Raw genomic sequence first — 24264 nt, 5'->3', positions numbered from 1 at the left:
CTTAAAAATGGCATTTTTACGATTTGGAGGGGTTATAACTTTTAGATGAGGGAAGGTAGATAAAAATTTTCTTCTACGGAAATAAGTTTCTGGTAAAGATCTATGTACATATGGAATTTCAGCTTTCTATATTCAAGGATATAGAAGTTTTGTAAACAGACACACAGATAGACCGTCCGTCTATAAGTACTTTTTTTCACAATTTTTTTGAAAAAATTGTTTGCATGTTTGCATGTATATTATTCATATATGTACGTATATTATTTAAAACGAATGTAAATATCAAATGACTAGAATGAAACAGAATGAATAAAATAAAAATACTGGAAAAGTAAAAAAATCAGTTAAATCTTTCATAGTATTTGTTTATGTGTACCGATCTGCAAAATGAAAGTGAAAAAATTCTACTTAATAAAAAGGGTGACATCTATGAGCAATATGAGCAATTAAACTTTTAAGAAAATTTTGTATGTATAAATTACACATGCTATAAGAATTTTTAACTCTTATTTTTATAATATCTTGAAATTTAAAATTTTTTGATTTTCAATTGAAGCAAATTTGACTTGTATACAAAAAAATTTTTATTATAAAATTAAAATAACTCGTTTATATTTAATTTAAAATATAAATTTAATAATTTGATTAATGTTAGTTTTTCTGTGACTGTAAGTGAAAATTTCTATGTACTATATGCACATATTTGGAAAATAAAACATGGAAGCAGCTCTTAATCTAAAAATTTAAAAATTATTTAATTTTTGTAAATTTTGATTATGCTAAGATCAGAGAATTGTATGTAGATTATATTTAAAAGTTAAAAAATGAAGTAACAAATAAGTAGTTGCAGCGGCTGCTTTTAAATAAATATTGCAGCATTGCTTAAATTTATTTTAGAAAATTAAAAATTTCTGTTTAATTTCGACGCCAGAAATATTTTTTAAGAAATGAGATATCATACCTTTTGGAAACTTCTACAATCTAGTCGTCACTTTATATTAATTTTTTACATTATTTGTAAAAGAGTTTTGAGTTTGGTATACATACATATTTAATTTTACTTTAGATCACTTGAAATAAATGGCTTAGATCTATACCCTGTCCTACGTGCATCTACGTTTACATTAAATGTAGGAAAATCAACTACAACAAAAAAAGAAGAAAAGAAAATCAAAATTAACAATAAATATTTTTTAATTTAAGTATAGAGAGAAAAATTACCTTTAACAATTTTCAGTAGAAATAGAGTAGAGACTAAAACTAAAGAGACAATTTTAAACAAAAAAAAAGGAAGAAAAAACATACGAGTATACTCAGTAAAGATTAAAAGAAAAAATTTATTTCGTACAATCGTACCTATTATATTGTGAAAGAAAATAATTTTTAATCAGTTGCGCCTGGCTGCTAGACCAATATTGACGTTATTAACGATTAAAAGAATTTATCGGATCATATTATAAATTTGAGTTTTATGGATATCAATACATAAGTATACACATACTTGCAAATACATATACGTATATGTATATAATTTTTTTTTATATTTTAATTATCATTTTGATTTTTATATTTTTATGCTTTAAATTTCTATTTATAATTAGCTGTTTCTTTTTATTTTAATAGCGTTATTTTTTAATATTTTTGAAAGAATTGAAAAGCTTATTGTGCAGAACAAAAAAATTTGTGAAAAAAATTTATAATATGTTTTTTTATTCTGAATTTACAGAAAAAAAATTAAATATATTAAATAAAATATTTAATATGTAATAAAGTTTTATTTAAAGTAATAAAAAAAAGAGTAAATTAAGAAAGTATTGGGCGAATGTTGAAATTATTTTTTAATTAAAAGAAATGTGGTGAATAAAATATCAAAAAAAAAGAAAAATTGTGAAAATTTTTTTGAAAGTGTTGATTTATCTGTGTTTGTATATATGTTTATGTAAAATATTTGATATATTGATTTAATGTTCATGTTTAACCAATAGTATAATAAAAAAAAAAGCAAAAAGCCTCCTGTATTTTGAAGTTTAAGATATGTAAAAATTTTCAAATCATAATTGAAATCGAAAAGTAAAAAAAATTAATTAGCTATGTTGAAAAATTTGTTTGCATTTATTTTATTGTGATTATTATTTACATATGTCCATATTTAATGAATGCAGTATTGCTTTTACAAAGGTAAGAAAATTCACCTCGATCTCTTATTATTCTTTTCATATTATTTAAATATTTACTGTTTGTTTACTCACATTCACATACATTATTTAATACAGTTAAAATTTGATTCTATGTATACGTATATGTATACACATATGTACATGAATATAATTTCAATACAGTATTTAGACTTTATTTTGGTGAAAAATTTTATTTTACTGGTATATTAAAAATAATGTTTATTATGACTACTTTTTTATTTTTATTTATTTTTTATTAATAAATATAATTTTATCTTTGAAAAATTTTCATCTATCGTCAGTCAAAAATTTAATTGCTGCCATATCGTTTTTTATTATTATTTATGTTAGGGTCGAGATTGTACTCTTTGAAACAAATTTAATTTTTGATTAGAAGTTTTTTCATATAATCGAAAAATATTGGTTCGATATTTAAATATTGCTAAAAGAAAGAATATAAAAAATGCAAAATACTCGTACATAAATAATAATTCTTCTTCTTTTGGAATAACACAAGTTTGGTAACTATATTACTCTTAGTGTTGACACAAAGTTAAAATTTGCAGCTTATTGCAATATTTAAACACCTTAATTTTTGACAAATATACGTAAAATTATATACCGGCATTCAGTATCAGTATCTCGCTATTTCAGCATACTATATCAATGCAGAATTTCGTTGAAAAACAGAGAAAAGTAGGGTGTTTTTGTACTTTTGCACAGTAGGCCACTGGTATTAGTATAAAGTTATAATATGTTTACAAAAGTAGATGTATTTGTACGATATTGTGCTTCAAAATATATACGAGTACTATCATCAAAAGCACAATAAAATTTACTTAAAATTCATTTTTTTCTCATAACAATGAAATACGTTTTATATTTCTTAAGTCTTAATTCTAAATGCTTAATGCACAATTTATTCTTGTAATAGTTAGCTTTAAAACTTAAATTATAATTTAATTACTAATTAGATTATTATAAAATTTAAATAAAAATTATGAAAATTTATTTCATAATTCTGTGAATATATATTTCAGAATATAATAATCACGGGTTTATTAGAAAGTTTACTTAACAGTGTAGTTGTTGTTAAACATAGAGTTCGCAGTACAGAATTGCGGCGGGATATTATAGTGACAATAATTTGATAGTGTATACGTAAAACAGTTAAGTTATAAAGTGAAAAATTAACAAGAAGAGTCATTGCCGGTTGAAATAAAATTAATGTTTTGTTTCTGTTTTTAACAAATAAATTTAATGGGGTCGTGCGGACTCGTCGTGTTCTATGATGGCAAAACTTGCTTCTATTAAATATATATGTATACATATTATCAATGTATGTTAATTTCTGTTAATATATATTTATTAGTATGATCTTCTATAAATTCTTTTTATCCATTATGTTTTAAACTTTTGTATTTTCATTTAATTTTGTCTATAATATTTGGCCTTCATATTTTCTCTCTTATATCCTAATACATGCATACTACGAGTATATGTAAGTATGTAGATATAATTTTATTTATAAATTCTCTTATTAAATTAGTATGTTTTATTGTTTATATACATATATAATGCTTGTATATTGTATTCATTGAAATTATATGTTGTTCTTTTCTCTTTTTATTCTTAAATACATAAGTACATGTACATTAGGTTATACACCTGATACTAACGGATAAATACTTTTTTAATTTTTTTATAATAATTTATTCTTATATGGTTGTGTAGTGTATCTCTTCTAGCTGACTGAATTTGGTACATTGTACAATAAATGTACAATGGCAAAAAAAAGTAATATACGACTCAGATCGTTGAACAACAGACAGACATTTGTTATATATTTGCGTATTTACTTAATGTATTGTGTTTTGACTTTGTGACTATAGTGTGTTTGTACAAGAATATTTTTATGTTCTTTTACTTACTATACCGTTTAAAGAACATTATCACTAAAATATCAGTGCTCCATTATATAAGTATGGTTAAGTGTATATATGAATATGTACATAATATGCATAAGTATGCATATATATACTTACATTGTGATTATAAATATTATTCAATAGATTTTTAGTTAAGTACTTTATTACTCTTTTTAGCTATGTCGAACAAAATATTTAACTTTTATGGTAATGAGTTTGCATTTTACTATATATGATATTATGAACGCATAATTAGAATGTGTTTTATGTATATATATATATATATATACTTATATATAGAAATAATAATGTACATAAAAGTCAGTTTCTCTAATAAATTTTTCCCAATAAATTTTTATTTTAAAGTTTGAATAATATGACAAAGAAATTTTTTGTGTAGGTTAGAATAAAATACCTACATACAGTTTTAGGTTCTATATAAAATATAAGTAGAAGCGATAAGGTATGATGGCTATTTATATATCTTGAATTTGCATGGGAAGTTCAGGATGTGATGTCACATCAAAAATTAAAAATCAATTGTCGTTTTTTTCGTTTGTAATTTTTGTTCATATAAGATAAATGTATATATACATATATATATATACATGTATGTGATACACATACTTAAATATGTTCAACAAATTCTACTTTTCATATTGTATATTTAATACTACTTATATCATATTATATGAAACCTTTGGTTGAAACGTACTTATAAAGTATGCTTGTATTGTACTCACAGTTTACCGAAAGAAAAAAATAACTCTATGTGATCCGCACATGACGCATCTCATTACGCATTTTCTGAACAATACGTATTTGGAAATTCAAATAAATCTAAAATTTTGTAACATTTTAGTAAGTTTCTCTTCGAAAATTGTAAGTAAAAAAATTCACAAGGATGTTCTGTATCGTTTCTGAAATTCTGTTTTCCTAAAAAAATTATAAGAAAGTTTAGTTTCCGGTTTTCGATATTTCCAAAAAAAATTCTTATAGTTTATTCTCCTGTATAACAGAATTTGAAAATAAGATCATCATTTAATTTGCGGAATGATTTGCAGCCACATTATTTTCAGGAGTAGTTTTAAAGTTTTTAATGCACCTAAAATGTTGCTTATATAACCATTAAGTAGTATTTTTAACAAGAAATTTTGATATTTTGTATTTTGGATAATGTTGTTTAATACAGGATGTTTTCAATTTATTGATTTTTCCTGTAAATTCAATTAACAGGATTTAATAATCTTAAAATTTTATACAATTAATATTTTTACAATTAATATTTTCCCATGTTTATGTACATACAAGTATACGTATGTTTATAAGCTGGGAAAAAAATTGTACAATTTAAGATTTTTGACTATTTTAAATACGTATAGATGCTTGAGGCCGCACTGCAATCTTAAAAACATTGAAATATTTTATATAAAAAATATTTAATGTACAAAATAAAAATATTATTCTCTTTTTATTTTTTAATTTTAAGTAAAAAACAAGAAAACTATAAAGAAAAACCAAAGTGTTATTTTTATATAATTCAGAAAAAAAACACTTAAATTCTTGTTCTAAATTTTTTCCTTTTTGTCACCAAAAAAAATATGTGCGTGTCTTTTTCGTAATTTATTAAAAGTGAAAATTTCTTTGATCATGAGGTTAAGTTTTAATTGGAAGAAAATTTATAATTGATCGTTTATTTATATACATAAATGCAGGAAATAAGAGAAAGATTTTTGAAAGAAGAAAAAGGAAATTCGTAAATTGGATGGGTCCAATTGAAAAAATAAAACCTAAAAATAAAATTATAGGTAGGTAGGTTGTCTGCCGGTAATAATTTTAAGTAATTTTAATTTTTCGTTTTATTCTTTTTGAATACTTTATTTTTTTTTAATGTAAAACATGATAACAACATTATCGTGACAAAAGTATTTAAATTTTATTTTAGAGAGTATTTAAACACCTATATGATATTTTTTGCGGGTTATTTAAATATTGTTATTGATGAGTGAATAATGAAAAGTTATTATATTTACAGACGTAGGTAGAACCGGAGTCTATCATAATTAGAGTTATTTGTATCGAAATTTAAAAAGAAATTATTGAAGCTATATTATTAGGTAGGGAGGAAAATAAAAGATATGTTGACAAATTAACAGTAATAAAAATTGAATAAATTTTTCGCCTAGTTTTGAATGTAGCCAATTGAGCAAGCTAAATGACTGATGTCGAAATCTGAGTTATTAGAGATATCAAAAATAGAAAATCCAAAATACACTCATCAAATTGGGACTCCATATGTTAATACATATATACTTAAGGAGCCCACTTTTAATATCGTATCTCGAGCATTTTGTTTATCTGGTGTAATATGAGCTATGTGGGACTTTAAATATGTTAAGTAATAGAAAACGTACCGACTATTTAAGAAACATTGTATTTTATACAATTGACAAAATTATTTTAAATAACATTTGATATTACTTATAATATTTAAATGAATGATCACAGAGGAAATTATTGTAGAAGAGAATTAACTTACTTTCATTTATTTATACAGGGTGATTCTAAAAGATATACAACAAAATATGCCATTGGTTAGAGAATCGAACCAATGGGTAAATGTTTTGTTCCGGATTGGGTGCCAAATCCCAAGGGTTTCCGAGTTCCAGGAATTTTAACGAATTTTCACGAAATGTTTACTTATTCAAGATTTTTTAATTATAACTTCGGTGCTGAGAAAGATAGGAATTTCAAACAAAAAGTTTCTGAAAGGCCTAGTACTGCTTGATTATGTATTCTATGTACCTTCGGAATACCAAGCATTCGAACTTTAAAGAAAATAAAATTTTTCCCTTGATTTTTTTAGTTTTTTCTAGCTAGATATAATTTGGAAAGAAATTTTGTAAAACATTGAAATTTTATTTTTATAGAATTTTGCCCAGCTGCTTAAGCTTTAATTAAAGTCCTCAAACATTAAAAAATTTTTTATGTTACAGAAGATGTAGCACAAAAACTATTACTATGTCAAGATTTTAAAGACTCTTAAAGGCAAAAATTTTAAGCGTTGTAATTATCAAAAATCATTAATTTTTGATGACAAGAGTCACTCAAAAAAAACAGTTGACATTTCTAAAAGCCATTATGCTCTGAAAATTATAAACCTTCTGAATTTTAATGTTTTATTGAAATGTAACAAAAAATAACAAAATTGAAATGAAATTTTATACAATTTCAATTTAGTTTGAAAAACAAAAATTGATTTTAAAAAATTTGAAGTTTTTGAAAAGAAAAACTAAAATTTTGTATAACGAAAAGAAATCTAGTAATCAAAAAATTTTTTTTCGAAACTTTTCTTGGTAAAGAAAATTGATAGGTTTTTTATTTTTGCCTATTTTTATAAGAAATGGTACCTATATGGTTTGAAATTTTTAAATGCATTTTTCTCAGATTGGGTGCAATTTAAAAATTTGAAAAAATAATTTTCGGAATCTAGACACCATTTGGCATCTGAAGTTATGAAAATTATCCAGGTGAAACGAGTTTTTAAAGACATGCTATATAAATTTTGACATTTACTTTAATTAAAAAAATTTTTTTTTAATAGAAAAATTTAATTTTTTTTAACAAAATGGAGTTTGTAAGTGATATGGTAGGTACATTATGAATTTAATGAATAAATAATAAATAATTTAATGGGATTTATAAACTTTAAACATATTTCTACATAAGCTGAACTTGGTGTACGGTTGATGCAACTAAAGAGGTGTTCGTAAGAACGTAAAGAAGAAAAACGTAAATTTTTGCCGAACTCCATAGGAGAATTCCATAGGAAAATTTGGTATTCGTTTTGAGAAATTGATTAAATTTTTGGATAAGGAATTCGTATTTTTCCAAATTTTTTGATAAAGGAATATTAAATTGAATTTAATTTTAGTAACAACATCTGGTTTGATTTTAATTGAATTTGTGGTTCACAATATTTGTGGTTTTTGTACTATATATATCTTCTGTAACATAAAAATTTTATTCCTCTTGAGAACTTAAATCAACGCTTAAGAGGCTAGGCAAATTTCTTTAAACAAATTTTCAAGGTTTTAAAAAAGTTCTTACGATATTATCTAAATCGAAAAAACTGAAAAAATAAGACAAGGGAAAATTTGATTTTTCCTAAAGTTCGAATGCTTGGTATCCCGAAGATACATAAAATACAGAATCAAGAAAAATGTTTAATTTAAGTCCTTTACTAGAAACTGTTTGTTATCCTATCTTTTTCAGAACGGAATTTATAATAAAAAAAAATTAGATAAGTAAAAATTTGGTGAAAATTCGTTAAAATCCCTGAAATTCGGAAACCCTTGAAATTTGGCACCGAGTCCGGAACAAATGTTTTACCCATTTTCGATAATCTAACGAATGTTACATGTTTTTGTATACTTTTCTGAATCACCCAGTATATATGTATTTATACATATATATATGGATAGATATGCGCATATATATTCGATTTCAGGCAAAATAAATTTTAAACCATCGCCTCCACGTTGTCTGAGTATGTAGAATTGTTTTTTAAACGAACAGACAAAAAAATAAGCAAAACTAAAATATTGTGTAAATAAAATATTGCAATAATATTTATCACCATTTTTAGTTGAATTTTGTAAAATTACGAGTTTACATAAAAGTAGAACTTAATTGATTTTGGCATTTATTCAAATAAAAACGTAAATACAAATAAATGAAAAAAAATTTACAAGTAATTACATATGTTGCGTATATTTGTAAAATAAGTGTGTGTGCCTATTATAAAAAAAAAATCGGAACAAATCAATGGATTGTAAAGTAGCACATTTCTCTTAAACAATTAAAAACACTTAAAAAAAGAAGAAAACTATATTACTTACTTATGTTCTATTAACAATATTCTGTAAATATTAAAAGTTATTTTTGCTTAGGTTTAGGGGCTGAGCAAAAACTAAAAGAAGCATTTAAAGTATTTAGTAAATTTTTCTGATAACAAGACATCCAGAGTTATTCCCTAAACTTGCTGTTTCAAAAAAAAAGAGTTGCTAACAAACAGACTACAACTAAGTATAGTTACATTTAAGGTTTATGTTGGGGTAAGAAAAAATTTTCTTCTAGTTAAGAAATGTAAATAGACAGAAGGATATTCGGATGAATAACGTGAAATTGATAAGCACACTTTTTTCCGAATTAAAACATATGTTTTCAATCTTTTCCATTTATTCTCTTTTCCATTCATTTTTAAAATCAGCATTAGTGTACATACATATAGCAATATTTATACATGTTTATGTTTTAAATTGTTTGGTTATTGTAATTTTCAATAATTTGCAAACAATATCACGTAATTAATATGGACTATGAAAAACCTTACTTTTTAAATCTTGTAATTGAAATCTTTAACAACAATCACCAGAGAAATATATGAACACTGTTTTGCAAATTATTGAGTTTATTTTACAATGAAAATTTGTGGATTAATTGAAAATAAGCACAATATATCTTGTTTTTTTTAAATATCGTATAAGAAATTAGAACATTGTATGAAATTTTTTTGTTAAACGAACGATTTCATTTGACTTTTTCAATTATTCGTTGGTATCTTTAGTTCTACAATAGCCGTCCAGAATATTAAAAATATATAAAGATATGTACGTAAATTTTGAATATATAATCGATCTGTTTGTATTAATTTGTATATAGATTTGTTGTTATTATAGAAAAGAAATTTAATTTGTTTCATTTCATTTGTGGAATTTATAAAAATCGGAAATTAATTAAAATTTAAAATTGCATTGTAAAATATCCTTGACCTAAATTTTACTTTATTTTTCTGAACAAGATTTAAATTATTTTCAAAAATAAAAAAAAATCTTGTTTATAAAAATATTTACATCTTACTTGAATTTATGCTTTAAAATAAATTTTCACTGGAATTTTATTATAAAATGTATCTTTAACAATATGTTAAGTAGCTATGTGTATGTACTGAAAATTTCTATACATATTTTACTTATGTGTATAATTCTCTACTGTATAGTTTTCATGGTACTCTAATGTAGTTTTCTTTTTTTTCTATATTATTTGTTTTCATTAAAACTTCTTACACGTATAACGTATATATTGGCTGTTGGTTCTCTGAATTACTATTTCCTTTCCTCTATATACCACTTACATGTTAAAAAGAAACTATTTTTAAGTGTTACATTTTTCTATTTTTTAATAAAGCGAAATTTTTACTTTTCTAACTATACACGGAATTAGAGAAATTTTTCAGATTGGGTCATTAAATGTTAAAATTTTTATATTAATTTATTTTTTTTTCTTTTTTCATACTCACATACATATATATTATTCATTTAGTTTTCCGCTTTTCAACTCGATTAATAACTACAGCAAATATACTTAATTATAGAATTAAATAAAAGTAATGTATGTGTTTTACATTGGGATGCATAAAACTTCATTTCATCTCATAATATTTGTACGTATGTACATTTTGTGTTTATGATATGAGTGTATAATTATGTTTGTAGTATACATGCAGTGTAAAATTTTAGTAAATTGTGTATAAAAATTTTGCGCAGATTAATTAGTTTTTTAGGTGAAATTGAAGTTTAAATTTTTAACAACCATCTTTTTATTTTTTAAGGAAACAAGATATTATTATAAAAGTAATGAAAGTTGTTTTGCATATCGTAAATAATATGTGCAATTATGAAAAAAAGAAAAATTTTAAAATGTTTCCAGTTTTCCTACTTTTTTTTTAAATATTACTTTTGATTTACTTTTGGATTTTTTATATAAAAACATATAAGTATGTACTTTTATTTTTTTTGCATTGAATTAAATGAAAATAATTTGCATTAATTTTTTAATATTGAAAAAAAAATCTTAGTAAGTACTAGTTTTTGTTTGAAAAAGTAATTTATATGCATATTTGCGAATATGGTGGCCATATTTTAAAGTTATAGAATGCGGTATTAACTAAACAATTTTTGAAAATATCTTAAATATTAACTGTTAAAACAGATACCAAATATTACGAATGTAACCGTTGGTCTTTTCGAATATATGAAATGAAACACAATTAAAGAAACAAAAGTAGAAATAAATTTTGATTGAAAATATTCTAGATTGTAGATTCGTATGGATTCGTACGTTGAGTACACAGCAACCGCGTATAAGAATTAATTGTGCTCTCCTCCTTTAAATACAGGAAATCTCTCAACAATGTCCACTTGATTCACCTTCCTTTAGTTTCCCAGTGTTTTCTTTCTTTAACGAACTAGAATATCACATCCGTCAATCTGTACCGACGTATCCTCATGGCCTCCACAAAATTTGCAGGTGTTTTTACTTTTTAAGTTCAGTTTGCTAAAGTGTTCAGGCACAATTCTGGTGAGAGTTTTACCTGATTTTAGTCCAAATCTGTAATTTTTTTGAAGCATTGTAAGCCATAAAATCTCAAAAGGTGCCTGATCCATAACAGCCTTGGAAGACTTTTATAGTTTTCTGCCTCTTTTCTGATTTTCTTTTCATTTCTCAATGAATAACGTCTAAGCCGACTCAGCTGCAGCATTCTGGACCGAAAAGAGTCGACGGCTGCAAGAAAGGTTCGGCTGCCTTATTAGGTCCCATACAGACATGGCACGACACGCAGCAAAAGTTATTACTCGATTGTGATTGTGTATATCTCTACACAGTCCTATTTTATAATTAAAACAAAATTTTAGTTTCGAGGAAAGCATTCCTTTAGCACAGAAGTAATCATTTTTTCTGATTAAAACTTATTATTAACTGAAGTAAAACGTACCTTTTTAAAATCAAGTCCAAAAAAACACAATTACTGAAAATCTTTTCTTAGCTAATAACTATAGATATGCGGTAACTACATCCGCTGACAAGACATGTAAATACATACTTACATAAATGTGTATATAATTGCATGCATTTTTAAATAAAGTCATGTTATAATTTATTTTTACTTTACAGCATAAGTGTAGTTACAATTCTAAATAGGAAAATATGAAATATTGCTATTTAATAAATATAATCAGTGGCCCACATATTGACCGCACATTATACACACATGCGTCTATGTATAACTATACAACAATAATATACTTATAAATATAATTTTGAAACTGGTTCATTTTCGCGAAAGATATTTCCATTTTTTTTTATATTAAGCAGAAAAGAAAAAAAAAGAAAAACCAAGTATAAAATGGAAAATTTATTTCAACTTTAATAATTTGCTAAACGGGTTGAAAAAAGAGAGTGTTTTATTATTGTTTTTTTTAAATCGGATAATATATTGTTGTCATTTCTTATAAGTATAAATATACATACATGTAGGTGCATGTACTTTTTCATAAATGCTAAATACCATATTTATACTTATATAGAAATATGTATTTAGGTGTATTTTCCTTGAATAATTTAATTGAATCTTAAAGTTGATTTAAGAATCAAGAAAAATATACGGAAACTATACGGAAAAATTATGTCAATCGAATATTTAATATATACATACATACATTATATGCATATATATTGTAAGAGAACTCATAAGAGAAATAATAAGAGAAGTCAATGTGTAGAGCGTGTGTTCACAACTGTGCATCTAATTAATTCAATAAGGGAAAATGGAAAGTCATTGAAAATTAAATCCACTTCTTATATTTACGTTACTTAATTTAATCGTGCCAAAAATATTTATTTCGTAATGAATTTTTTATTTCCATTGTGTTCTTGTATGATACTGCAATTTTTTTATGTATTAACTAAGTTAATAAGTATGTACCTGACCATACTAGAACATAGTTCAAACTGCACTTTTCAATATTCAAATTTCTATTCAAACTTGAAAATTTTGTTTAAATAAATTTTTGATTCACAAGTTAACCGGCTGACAAATTTGATTTCACTGATAACAAATATTCGTCTTAATTGTTAACGAAATCTAGAAATCCGTATTAAGAAAAGTCCGATCAAGGTAAAGTATTCAAGTAGATAAGGATCACAACAACTTCTTCAAGCAAGATTCGAAAAGCATAAGTTCATTCCAGAAAACGAATTTTAATGCAATTTTTGTATAAAAATTTGACTTTTTTACAGATTTTATTGTAAAATTGACTTTAGATTTTTACATTATAAGATGCTATTTTTTGTAACATAACTTAATTATATAAAATTGCGGATTTTTGAGGGTTTTTGATCAAAAATGTTTTTGAGATTATTAGTGTCATCAATAAGTTAATAAGTACATAATTTAATTATAATTTTATCATATTTTATATTTAACCATCTTGCGAGATTAACTAATAATCTCTTAAATTTATTTTTCGCTATTTTCCCAAAATTTAATTTCACTTCTCACAATATCTTTATTTTTGTTAAAAATTTTGTAAAAATTTTCAAAATTTAATCCAAAAATTATTTTTATTTTCTTTATTTTTAAAAATATTAAGGTTATATTTGAATATTTTTAAATTACAAAAATATTTTTTCTCACCTCAATTCGTCACAGTTTATCTTGAAAAGTGTTAAGAGAAAAAATAACAAAATCCCAATGCAAATTAAATAATATTATGTTTATAATACACAACTGTTATCATTATTAAAATAAATCTTGATAAACAGGAAAAAAATAACATTATTTTAAGATTTTAAAATTATTTTTCAGCATTATTAAATATGAAAGTGCAAAATGTGTTAAAAATGAATTGAAAATTTTTTGCTTGTAAATCTCAATTCGTCAAATGAAAATTTCGTGACTTTGTTTTTTGTTATTTTCTTTTTTTTTTGTTTTTTGTAATTATGAATTATTTACTTAATTTGTCTCACGTATAATTGCAGCAATCTAATAAATTTTTTTTTCATTCATTTTATTTTTTTTAAATTTTTCAAAAATAATTTCCACACAAATTTCAAAAAATTATGATCATGAGAAAGATAATAATTACCATGATTTTGTTTATAATCATTTAATTTTGGTGTATACATACATACATATATGTACAGTAATTAGTAATTAAGAAATTTTGACCTTTTAATTAACCTTTTTTTTTTAATTTTCATTATTAACCTTACATAGTTTTCGAAAGCGAATACTCGTACGTGTAACAAAATTGTATGTTAATTTTATAATTGTTAAAATTTAAGATAATCAAATTAAATTGTTAGGTCAAATGTGTCTAATTGTAATTAATCGCAAAATATTGATCATAAGCGCAAAGAAACATAGTAATATTAATGAATTCTATAAAGGACACCATAATATTATGAATATTTAAAAATTTTATATGATTAGATTTTAAAATAAATAGTCTGCAGTATTTATAACCGGATATTTTTTTATTTCCATTTAAAAAATTTGATAAGTACACTTTATAGATACTCTTTAAATATTTGAATATGGTACTGACTCAGTTATTTTTATATAGAATGTAAAAAATTGTAGTAAACATAAAAATACGTAGAAAAGGTGAACACTTAAAACGAAATTTTTCTAGAACAAATCAGTAATCTTATAAATCTTTTGAGACTTTTAATTTTCTAACAGAAGAACAAAAAAAAATAAATAAATCTTTAGAATATTTTTATTTTTCCAAAAGTATAGCAAAATCAAATTTTATATTCTAATTTTTATCTTTGTTAAATATTTCATTTTATCTAATCTGCTATTTCTATGTAAAGAAAAAAATATTTGAGAGTTCAAGTTTTTAAAATAAATAATGAGAAATTCAAAAATAAATTCTTATACTTAGTAATATAGAAATAGCAATCATTTATTTTGATTTAATAGAAAATATTTCAAAAATTATCATGTAACCATATACAAAACAAAATGTTAACATCTGCCTATTTTTAATCTACATAAGTCAATAATTTATTGTAAATTCATAGCTGACGTTTAAATGATTTGATTTAATGCTGTTATACAGTATCTTGCCATATTACAATATTGACAAAATAATGAAAATATATCCTGTTCGCAAATCTGCTATTTTAAGCATATTATAGTAGTATAAGAAAGTGGTTACTAATTTAACTTGGGGGGATTGGAGAGTTCCAGCATTCATTTAATTAATTCATTAAAATGGTTAATATTTTTCTATATAATAATATATAGGTATATAATTCGACAGTTAATGTACGTTGTATCTTCATATAGATCAAATTTTTATTTGAATTTTTAATGTATAACTTTATTCCATATTCTTTACAGGTCGAATTCAATGCTCCACTATGTACAAGTAAATAAAAATTTAAGGTAATTGATGAATTTTGTATAGTTTTTATTAGAGAATGAGAAAAAAAACATTGCTCTAAAATTATTGCTCTAATTTATACGTTTAACATGAGCCTGGAAAACCGAAGCTCAGATCTAATTAATTATAAAGATCAAAATAAAGAGCCATTAAAATGAATGACTAACTTTGTTAAGCTACTGCATACGGTTACTTATGTAACCGTAGTTATATAAGTATTTATTTGTGTATTTAACAGAAAAGTATAAAACCCACTATTAAAGACTGTAGCGTGAGAAGCTAACCACTATAATTTTTTATTAGATTGGCTATTTTCTAAAATTATTCGCGCACTTTTTGCGAGCTATCTCTTTCGATTAGAAATCAAGTTTCAATACTGAAATAATTATTTATTGACATTTAAGAGTTTGTTATAACAGTTAAGTGCTTGCCTGTAATAAAATTTCCATGTAGTTCAATTGTCGTAGTCATAATTATTATCGTTATATATTATCTAATATTTTTTAAGTAATTTGTTAGCCATAATAAGTTTTCTTCACAAATAATCGAAACTTTAATTTTTTTTTTTCAATTGAATATGGCGAATGACTGTATTTGTGCTTTTAACATGTTTATAAATCATTTTCTTTTTCTATAAAATATTTAGTTCCTAGTACAGTATAATATTAATACACTAAACCAGTAGTTTTATTCCCATTCGTATTTATTTGTAATCTACACAATGATTGACTAAGCAGACATAAACTATACATAACACATTAATTCATATATATACATAGCCTATAAACATATGTATATACATAAGAACTACATACACTTTTATGTAAATACATATATGAAAAGATTTTTTAAGTGATGCTATAATTTTCCGGATGTGATACTTTTGTCTCGATTCGTATGGTTTTTTGTATATACATTTTTATGCCAGCATTTGCATACACATAAAAATATACGTAATATTAATGTCTACATATAGTATAGGTACTTATCTATGATGGAAGTGAAATAACCTCAATCTGAATAAAAACAAGAGAAAAGTAAAATTAAAAACAAAATCAATTTTCCCTTTTCAAAATATATTTTTAAAAATATGTAAACGTATGTGTGCACATATTTGTATATTTCGAATTTTTTCTTTAAAATTTTAGCACTTTTCCAAAAAAAAAAATCGGATAAAAATATTTATTAGGTTCATTCTGTCCGTCGATCTTGCTAGTACGTCTATTGAAATATTTATGGTGTTTAAAATTTAAAGATAAAGTTCAGAAATCAAAAACAATTTTAAAACTTTGCAAACGCTGAAAAATATTGTTAAAATTTACTCTTTATTCGATTTTCGGCACCTCACTTCTTTAAAATTGTATAAGAAGCCTTGTTAAGTAAAGAAATAATTAAGAATATTTTCTTATGCATTTGCATTTGAAATGACCTATTCTTGTTAATTGCCTTATTGCAATCTTCTCCATACTCATATCCTAAAAGTATGCAAAATACTACTACTTGTTATCTTAAGAGAAATTTTTTAAAAACGCTTAAGGGAAATGTGCTTTTTTTCAAAGCATTAGTTTAAATTGAATTTATTTATTTTAATTTCAAATTAATTTCAATATAAGCATGTATATAGTATACATGTATTTATATACACGATGATTACATTACATTTTGAATCACCCATTACTAAAAAGAAAAAAATTTGGCGGCATACCTTTGGCGTGCTTCAACTATTTTTTTTTATTTTATAATTTAAATATTTTTTTTTTTTTTGGTGGAATCCCGCGATTTTTTTTTTTGATTTTTCTGATTTTATTTTTAGTTTTGTTTTCATTTTATCTTTTTATCTTTCGTTGTTTTGTTGGTGGTAATTTGATTTGAAATGAAATAAAGAGCATCTTCAAATTTTATTTTTGTATTGTTGTTAACACAATCTACCATTAATAAAATAAATTTTAGCTATATCTTGATTCATTTTCATTTAAAGAAAAATCTGTAAAGTAAAACAATAACCAAATTTATTCATAAAAGTTAAAATTAAAATTAAAATTGAAATTGAAGGCTATAGACTGCATTGCCATATTAAAATATAAAATTCTAAAATTTTGGTTCAATGTCTACTTTTTATGTTAATTTTGATTTGATGGTATTAAAAATTCATACAAATAATAGAAAATTCTTTTATACTAAATTAGCAACAAAAAAATAAAAATTTGCATAATTATAGTTAGATGAACGAACATTATTTTAGTAGGTAGCCATAGTAATAACAATAAATGAGCTCATATAAAGCCGATATTCATGTTATTGTACTTTACTTTGTTATTGTCTACATTTTTTTTCTTTAGAAGTTGATATTTCAAGGTATTTTGCATGATGAATCCATTTAATTTCAATGATTTAAGCATAGAAGAATCGAATCATTGTTTTTTAATTTATTTTATCTAATTTTATCATAAAAATATGATTTTATGTACAATTAATAAAAAATTAAATGAAAATATATTGTTTATGTATACAAATACACATTAAATAAAAAAATGAAAAATTTAGAAGAAAAGGAAACTAATTGAAGATTTTTAAATTTATGATAAAAATGTTTTGCAATCTAAATCATATTACAATTTTCGCAGCATTTATTACAATTTGCTTTAAAAAATCAACTGATTTAATTGAACTTGTAATATTACTTAAGAATTCGGGATAAATAAGTAAGTTCTAACTATTAACACTCAAGAATAGGTTCATTTATAATTTAAAATTTTAATTATTACTTTTTTTTTATTAGTAATTATTATTACAATATTTGGTCAGTGTTACCGTTTACGTTTAAAATGTACCTACTTTGCACATTGAAAATTAGAAAAAAAAGCTTTTAGATGATTTCAAGCACTAAAAGATGCTTAAAAAATTTTATAAGTGACTTTTATAAAATAGACATCCTCTACTTACATGTTAATCCTGAGCCGAGTAAGGTGCTTGAATAATAAAAAAATCTGATGTGGTCAGCGCATAACCGACTGCAATGTGTATTGTCTAGTTAAGTGAAAGTGTTATAGAATATTATAAAAATGTCTGTTAAATACTTCTTTCCAATTTTTAGGACATTAGTAAGCTTATAGTTAACATACCTAGAAAGATGTAAATTTGGCTCTTAGTAGAGTTTCGCTTTGTGCTACCCGAATTCCCTGAAATGCTCGCCAGTTAGTTTTGGTAACAACCAGAACTCAAATATCAAATTTCAAGAAATTTCATCAGTTCGTTTCGTAGATATGGTGAAAAATGTAAAATCGGCCCGCAGATCAGTTTTAGAGCCCTGATCTTTCCAAAAACTTTATATGTTCATTGTTTTAATATGAAAAATTTAAATATTAAATTTCAATGAAATTGGTTGATTAGTTCTCTTTATATACACAAAAATGTATATTTGGCCCGTTGTAAATCAGTTGAAAATTATCAAAAATGTAAATCAGGCCCGCTAAAAAGGGCAGTTCCCGAGGTCTGATATATTCCAAAAGTTCATCAACCCATGCCATAGTCCAAATAAATTTCATACAAAATTTCATTAAAATCGGTTCAGCCGAACTTGAGATACACGCCTGAACGCATAGACCGACAAACTGACAGGTTGCTAAAAATAGTTTATTTACACTTCCCTACTATGAAGAAGTGCGTTCCCACCGAAAACTTGATATGCAAAATTTATTGCCATCACATAACCTACCTATTGTATACAAAATACAGTCGGTAAAAATAAACTTTCATAAGTTCTTCCTATAAATTGATTTATGCAAAAATTTACTTATTTTACAATTGCTTTACATAAAAAAATTTTTGTTCTATATACTTAATGCGTTTTTTCAATAAATTCAGAAAATCTAGTTAGCATAGACCCAAAAAAATACTTTCAAATCTAACAAATTTACTAAAAAATCACAGTTTTTTAAGCATTTTTACAAAAATTTTGAAAAAAATGGCTATTAATTTCACTCACTTCAACTCCATTTATTCACAATTCAAATTTATTGTATAAAACAGAAGAAAATAGTCATATAGTAAATAATAACACATATCTGCTCTACTAGCAGCCAAATTTCAAAATTATTAAATTTAAGTAACATAAGTTGTTTACAAACAACTATAGGGGAACAAAAATATTAATTGTAATTAGAGCTTCATACAAAGATCAAATAAATTTTGAATTATTCTTTGTTATGCGTATAATTAATTATTTTCTCTGGTTAATAGTTAATGACGTACATCAAAAATTTCATAATACTTGATAAATATTTTTCAAATGTGATAAATATTTATAAAAACAAAACAAAAACCGCACGCAGCTGTGTTTGCATGCTTTATAGAAAGTGAAAGTATAATTTGTATAAAAAAATTATTGATTACATCTTAAATATTTTATTGCCATCTAAAATTAATTTATGTATAAATTTTCCAAAATAAAAAAAAAATTAATACAATAATTTATTATGGTTTATTTACACAATAATCTAAAGAGTAAAAAAAGTTTACACAGAGAGAAAATGTTTTTAATTTTATTGATTTTAATTGAATCTCACTGTAGTAGGTCTACAATATACAAAATTATCGCAGTTCTTATCCGCTTTTATTCAGTTAAAATCATTAAAATTGTACTTATATTTAATTGGGTATATGTGATGATTCAGTTGAATTTTATAAATTAAAATATTTTAATCAATAAAATCAAATATTAATTTTAAATAAATTATTGTTCATATCTTGATTTAAATCAAAAATTAGTTTTAAGCGGATCCTATATAGAGAGAGTATACATACAAATTAACACCGAAAAAAAAAACAAAAAAAAAATTTGAAATGAAGATGTAACCCACAGCATTTTCATAACAGTTTCGGTTTTGTTTTTATTTCAGTTTTTATTTTTTCCAATATAAATTATATTAATGGACCAACTGATTAATATACCATTTCCTATTTGATTTTTATTGAATAATAGTTAATTTCCAAAGAAGAAGAAGATGAAATAAATAAAAAAACTAGATTCGACAGCAGGAGTTAACAAAAAGTTTTTTTTGTCTATATTTCTTTTTGTTACTTATAAAAAGTTATAGATGCAGAAGTCAATGTCTTTTTTATTACCTTGATTATGAAAGCTTGTTAAAATCTAGTTAAATGTTATTTTTGTTGTCTGTTGTAATTTTTTTTTTGGGCTTCTTTTGTACATGTATGTGTTTTTTATTGTATAATTTTATATAATGTGCATGTATACAGTTATACAATATAATATTGTAAAAAATTTATAATAGTACAAGTAACTCACGTGGGAGAGAAAAAACTGTTAACTGATTAAATGCACTAAAAAAAAAGTAATTTACTTATTGGTTCCATTAATAACTCTGTAGTTAAATTTTGACAGCAATTTTATGTATTTGAAGGTAATTAAAATTGATTATTAATTGGATAAAAATAAAAGTTTTTTTTATGTGTTTGTAATTTAAAATGAAAGATCATCCCAAATTGTTGACAGTATGTAAACAAATATGCATATATATAAAAATATTTCGATGTATACGGGTTTAATATATTGTGACTTGGTTTGCCATTCTTAAAGACTGACAATGGTTCACATAATTGTCACTCACAGTTAAAAATGGAAATCAATTTCTTAGATCTAAATTGAATTTAAAAATGAGACATAACACAATAAATAACTTTCATTTATGTGCCTTAAACTTTGGTTATTCAACAAATCGCGAGTATTTAATACTAATTTCTTTCTAAATCACAGAATTTACTGTAAAAAGGTTATATTTAAATAAAGATAATCATTAGAGTTCTTTATACTTATTTAAAAAATGAACTCCTTTATCTGTATATTTGAAAAGAACATTTAAACCTAAATGTACAACAGTTACGTACGTGAATGAAAAAAATAAAAAAAATTTTCTTCTCTTATTCCTCTTTTGTCAACAACGTCTCATTTGAATATCCCATTTACCTAGTTCACTTCTTTTATATTATTTAAATTCGGTGGTAAACAAAAAGTAACAAAAAAGAGCAAAAATAAAATTTTCTGTAAAAGGATAATTCAGTGGATTACATTTTCTTGTAAATATATACACACACCTACACATTTGGAATTTCAAATACAATATATACATATATTGGAAGAACCGTTATAATAATAACGATCAAAATAATAAACTAGTAAAAAATGGGGAGAAAAGTATGAAAATTTTTCTGGTTTTTTTCGTTTCTTTTCGTCTTTCTAAATTTACAAGTAAGAACTAACGGTATATTCTGAATTTTACTTAAATTTTAGAAAAACGATGAAAAATTTTTCTTTTATTTTATTTTTCAGTAACTGAGTGTAACCTTAGACAAGTTTTTGTATTTGTGTTTAAGAAAAAATTGCTCCAAAATATTAGTGTTGCCATTATAGAAAACAAATATTACTAAGGTAAGATAAACGGCTTATACTTAGATCATGATTTAAAATATTATTCAATAGGTAAAGAGATGAAGAGTGTAAACGATGTATTATGGAATCAGATTAATATATAATTAGAAAAATAGAAACGTTAAAATAAAAATAAAATTTCTGACAAGCTAACTTATTAATAAATTTATGATTTTATGACGCAAAAATTTATAACATGACTTTTTAAAATTTTTTCAGGGAAGTTCTAAAATAACGTATGTACGTATATATTTAATTGAAAATAGTAATATAATTATTTTTAGTATAATATTTAATTAATTTTTTATTCTTTGCTATAGCCGATATTCGGAAAGCCGCTAAAAATACTTTTTATTTGTCAAGAGAGAAATTGAACAATTCATGTTGTGCAATGGAATAAAATTAATACTCTTTCACTCATTTCTTTTTTTACTTAATGCCAAAAACAATCATGTGCCCTGCCATTGTGTCTAGACATCTTCTTTCTTTGTTTACTTTAATAAAATTATGCTCACATATTGGTACAACAGTGGAACAGAGAGTGTGGTGCAACTCGCTCGGGAAATTTCGTTGTCGTAATTCAATAGACTTTGTTGCGATAGCTGCAGTAAATTTATTCTCAATATTCTTTACAATTTTACAATTTCCATTAAATTTTTCTATTCGCCCAGTAGGTTGCACTTTTTTCTTCAAACTTTTATTTTAAATTGTAATCAAATATTGCAGAGAAAAACATTAAATTTCCAAAACTTTGTGACCATCAATGTCGGTTGTCGCCTAAATGTAAATTATACCATAATTAAATTGCCTTGAATAATATTTTGATTCCTCTCGCAACAATCCATGTCGCAATGTGTCGTAATGTGGGAATGTCATCGCAGCAATGTGAATAGCTCATAATTAAAAAAATAAAATTTCAGTTATGTACCATCATTGAATGTTGATAAGTCTTTTAAAAAAATTTACAAAATAACAAAATATGGCAACCTGAATATTCCTATACAATTCTGTTATCCTTGAAATATACGCTACAAGCATTATGAAGTTGAAGTGAATATATGTAGAACTGTTTTTCTCATATTGTTCTACTTGCTTTTTTATTTATTTATATATGTTCTTCTAATAGATTAGATACTCTCATGAATTTTTATGTAAAACTATTATTTAAAAGAAAAACGAAAAATTTATCTTATTTTTTTCTTTATACTTGTATTTATTGGAAAAAGAATACTCATGTGTATATACTCGTATATAGTAAAATCAACGTAACAATGAGAAAAATATTGTTGTAGGTAAGTGTATTCGATTTCAAGGATATTTTTTTTTTATGTATTATGTAAGTAAAGCACATCTTATATACATATTGTATAGTTTATGAGAAATTTTTGTGTACGTATCATTTTTTGTTTTGGGATAAGATTTTAAAATTTGTATGGATTTCAGTTTTTTTTTGTATTTTTATTATTATTATTATTCGTAAGGATAATTACAATTTCAATATCCTGTTTTATAAGCAATTCATGAATAATTCAATTTTTATTATTTATTTTTAGTTTTAGTTCTTATTATTTATAATAAAATTTTTTATTATAAGGTGTGTATGTAGTTTAAATAAAACTTTTATTAAATTTAATTTTATAAGTATACTAAGTGACTGAATAGAAGTGGAACATTGCATTATAAGTAGATATAAGGTACTCGTAATAGGAAAGACTGAATGGATGAAAAAATATTTTTGAAATAAATATGTCAGAAAGTTTTTTGAAATTGCAGTTTCATTTTCGTTCTAGAAATGAAATTTTAAGTATCTAATATATAAGACACACATATTATATTCACAGTTACACATATGAGTAGTCTTAATGGTTTTCTTGATAATTGTTGTTATATGCTTGTATTACGTAACAATTGAGTCTGAAATAAAATTTTTATTATAATAATATTTTAACTTTTAAATATGTAATTAAAGCAATACAGAATGAACTCGTGCTAGTTGTAGACCAGTTGATGAAATAATTTTTGGAAAATAGTAATTATTGGAAGAATAGGTTATCGTTATGTGAAATCGGCTTTACCCATTTTATATATATGTATATGCAGTTCAATTTGAATTTATTACATTTTAAATTAAAAGAATGTGGCATAACTCGACAATGGCTAAAAAATTTATAGTGAAATATTTCTTGACAACACTATCAATCTATTTCTTGTTTATATTATTTTATAAAAATTTTTTAATATTTTTCGCATCTCAATAAAAGTTATTAGTTTAAGAAATTGATAGTAGATGATAAATAAAGCTTTTAACATCAATAAACATAAAAAATAATGACAATTTTTTGGTTTTTTAGATTTTATTAGGGCCCTTAAAATCTTGACATAGAAATGGTTTTCACGCTATATCTTCTGCACCATAA

General features: G+C 23.7%; 1 protein-coding gene across 2 annotated transcripts in view; it reads left to right on the top strand.

The window, feature by feature from the left end:
- Positions 1 to 2101: 2101 nt before the first annotated feature.
- The window catches only part of LOC129610460 (protein phosphatase 1 regulatory subunit 12A), a 249434-nt gene continuing 227271 nt past the window's right edge, over positions 2102 to 24264 (top strand). Inside the window, exons 1-2 of one of the 2 annotated variants that reach the window (XM_055523060.1) lie at positions 2143 to 2178; positions 15360 to 15404. The gene's annotated coding sequence lies outside the window, so the exon portion shown is untranslated. Of the gene's footprint in view, positions 2179 to 15359; positions 15405 to 24264 lie in introns of both variants that reach the window. The other variant, XM_055523061.1, reaches the window with a different exon arrangement.

The sequence above is a fragment of the Condylostylus longicornis genome, unplaced genomic scaffold (genome assembly GCF_029603195.1).
Source record: "Condylostylus longicornis isolate FDR11 unplaced genomic scaffold, ASM2960319v2 ptg000044l, whole genome shotgun sequence".
NCBI classification, from domain to species: Eukaryota; Metazoa; Arthropoda; class Insecta; order Diptera; family Dolichopodidae; genus Condylostylus; species Condylostylus longicornis.
This window is presented reverse-complemented; position numbering and strand designations above follow the sequence as displayed.